General features: G+C 37.1%; 1 pseudogene; it reads left to right on the forward strand.

The window, feature by feature from the left end:
* The first annotated feature begins 876 nt into the window (after positions 1-876).
* LOC117286657 lies at positions 877-994 on the forward strand (annotated as a pseudogene).
* Positions 995-3,091: the final 2,097 nt, after the last annotated feature.

Below are 3,091 nucleotides of genomic sequence, written 5' to 3' on the forward strand. Positions count from 1 at the left end.
ACAAATTGAATGTTTTACTTCTGATATTAGATGGAACAGGACACACATCCAGAAATGGAAGAGATGTGCCCCTAACTGCACGTTCATCCCAGTTCACCTGCAGACACAGTGCTTATGACCTGAGTGCCATCAGACGGATCTTCCTTTCCTGTTTCCCAGCCAAGTGACATTCTCCTCTTGAACAATGACACATGTTCCCCTCAAGTAAACGCTAACCAAAGTCTGAGAACCACAACTGGAAGTGATGGTTCACAATTTGGCTTAAGAATGAAACGTTAGAGAGAAAACTGGATTAGCAAGCTGCTGGAAACTCTAGTTAGAATTCATTTAGGATGTCAATCTTCTTCTGTAGACAATATGGCCCCATGAAGTCTGAAGTCTCTCGCTTCCTCCCACATCTCTTGGCCCAGGGCAGATAAGCATTTTTATCCCAAAGAAGACCAGCCTGCCAATAATGACAGCTGTGGCAGGGAACAGAGGCATTTCCTGTCCAGACCATGCAGAAGAATGCAGACTCTTCTACCAGGAGTCCAATGCACACCTCCGCTATACTCCCAGGATCTGGGAATCCATAGATGGGCAATTGAGAAGCTGCATTTTTCTGGTCTCATTCATCCTGAAGCATTTTTCAATTTTACACACTCACTGAAAACCTCAATTGGAGGACCTGTCATATTTTTTAAATTATTTGATTTCTAAAGTATAAGACAATTTTAAGGTGACTTGTATGGGCTCAGAATGAGAGGAAATTATTTTCAGTATTATGTTGGATATGTTGTAAATTTCATGGGTTTGTTTTCAGCATACAGAGCATAGAATTGTTACTATGTTTCTTTTAAACAGCTCGCCCTGTTGGTAGGTGAAAATATTCTATTCCTGGCTTCTTGGCCTTTTGGCTAAGATCAAGTGTAGTATCTGTTCTTATCAGTTTAATATCTGATACATCTTGTATCCAGGGACAATATAGTAAGTGGGTTTTTTAGATATACTAATTGGTTTCATTTATACTATTGATGTATCTTAGTTCATTGAAAAGATAGATTTGTGTTACTTTATTTCTTTTTGTAAGAATATTTTTATTTATATCTTTAAGTAACTACATTGAAGATAATGAATGATCACAGTGGAATAACTTGCTATTCTTTTATGAAAGTTTGGGTTTTTTCATAAAATAAAAAACATGCTATTCTTGAAAAGTATTGTGTTGAGTATTTCAACTATTTTATGTGAATAAATATATTCCCATTTGAGGGAGATTTTTATCTTTATCTCTATTATATTGATATATGCATTATCCTTATAGTTAGGGGTTAGTACCCCCCAATTTTTGTAAATAAATATTCTTATTGCATGTTTCCTCTTCATTATTGAATTAAGAACAGTGAGTTGCACTTCTTTCATCTTCTTGACTCCTATAGCTGGTGTTGCAAAGAGGAGCTCAGTTGTGAATAAACATGTGCGTTCCCTGTTCCTTAAAGAGGTCAGTGCCGTGTACCTGTCTGGAAAATGAGATGAAGATAAACTGTGCTCTCACCTTCTCAATCTTTGTGATTGTTTCAGAGTGGATCACTTGTTTACTCTCCACAAAATTATTGTTATTGACCACATTTCTTTTTTTAATTGTGATACTGTTGAATGAATCCCAGACCTACACAATGAGCTTTGTTCTGAGCGCTTTTTTTTTAAGGCTTTTTTGAGACAGGGTCTCACTCTAATTCAGGCTGTCCTTGTACTTGCCGCAACCCTCTTGCCTCAGCCTTGCAAGTGCTGGTGTTATAAGTATGTACCACCACACCTGGCATGTTTTTTTCTTTTTGAGACAGGATCTCTCTAAATCACTAAGATTCAAAGATTAGGCTACCACTTGTGATCGTCTTGACTTAGCTTTCAGGAGTGTCAGTATCACAGGTCTGGTCACCAAGCCTGAGTCAGATTTCTTCATTCTTAACTTGGCTGGAAATGTAGCAAACCCTTTACACATCACAGAAATTTATAGTTCCAAAATTTCATTGTGGGGACGTGAAACTGTATTCTGTGCCTTCCATCATGATTTCCACATGAAAGCACTTTAAGGCACTCAGTGCATATGGGTTTCTGCAATATTTCATGGACTTAGCCTCCCCAACCCAGGAAATTATTCTTATGGAAGAAATTGCTTTTGTGTGTAAACAAGGACTTTTGTACCACAGTGATGTTGTGGAGATGACTAGTGGACCTCTTCCTCTCCCTGTGAAAGTGCAGCACCTTTCTGTGACTTGCTTTCATCACAATATTGTTAAACTCCACCATTTATTAAATTATGGTAGACTGTTCGTTCTTTTTTGTAAAACATCAAGCCCCTTTCTTGCTTTATTTTTTAATTGCTTTATGAAAATGTTTAACCCCAAAACTCCTCTAGATTAACTATACTGTGTAAAGAAACAGTTACCCTTAAAACTGTACTCTGGCCTACTTTTCTATTTTACTATAAATATTTTTTCCACATTAAAAAAAAAGAAATGTATGGTTCCCATACTGCTGTCAACCCTCTTTTGTTGTTGTTGTTGTTTCTGTTTTTTGTTTAATGACAAGGTCTCACTATGTAGTTCAGACTGGCCTTGAATTTATGGCAGGACCATGGGCCTCCCTAGTTCTAGAATTACAGTTGTATACCACCATATCTGACATCTCCATTTTAAAGCTGAGAAAAACAAGATTTAGAATGAAAATTTTCTGATCAGGGACACAATTTCTAGACAGCCATTCTCATCCAATAACCAGTGAATACTTTCCAGCTCAATATACAATAAACCTTTCTTTCTCTGCTCCAACTTTTAGTCCATCAGGGAAATATGGCGAGAATCTTTCTCTTGTAAGAAGCAACATTTTGTACTCAGAATCACTGAGAGATATCCACCGCCTCCGCCACGTGAGGTGGGGCTTATACCCAGGTTCTTTCTTTCTTGTTCAAATTCCCCCAACTTCAATCTGTGTATAGAGCCTTGAAAAAAGAATTTAAGTTACTGACTTAGTGAATGTGTTTAGCTTTCTGTTACTGTAAGCAAATACTAAAAAGAAAAAAAAACCAAAAACAAAAAGCTTTAAAGGAGAG

Source organism: Fukomys damarensis, unplaced genomic scaffold (assembly GCF_012274545.1).
Source record: "Fukomys damarensis isolate Sample0158 unplaced genomic scaffold, DMR_v1.0_HiC HiC_scaffold_17, whole genome shotgun sequence".
Classification (NCBI taxonomy): Eukaryota; Metazoa; Chordata; class Mammalia; order Rodentia; family Bathyergidae; genus Fukomys; species Fukomys damarensis.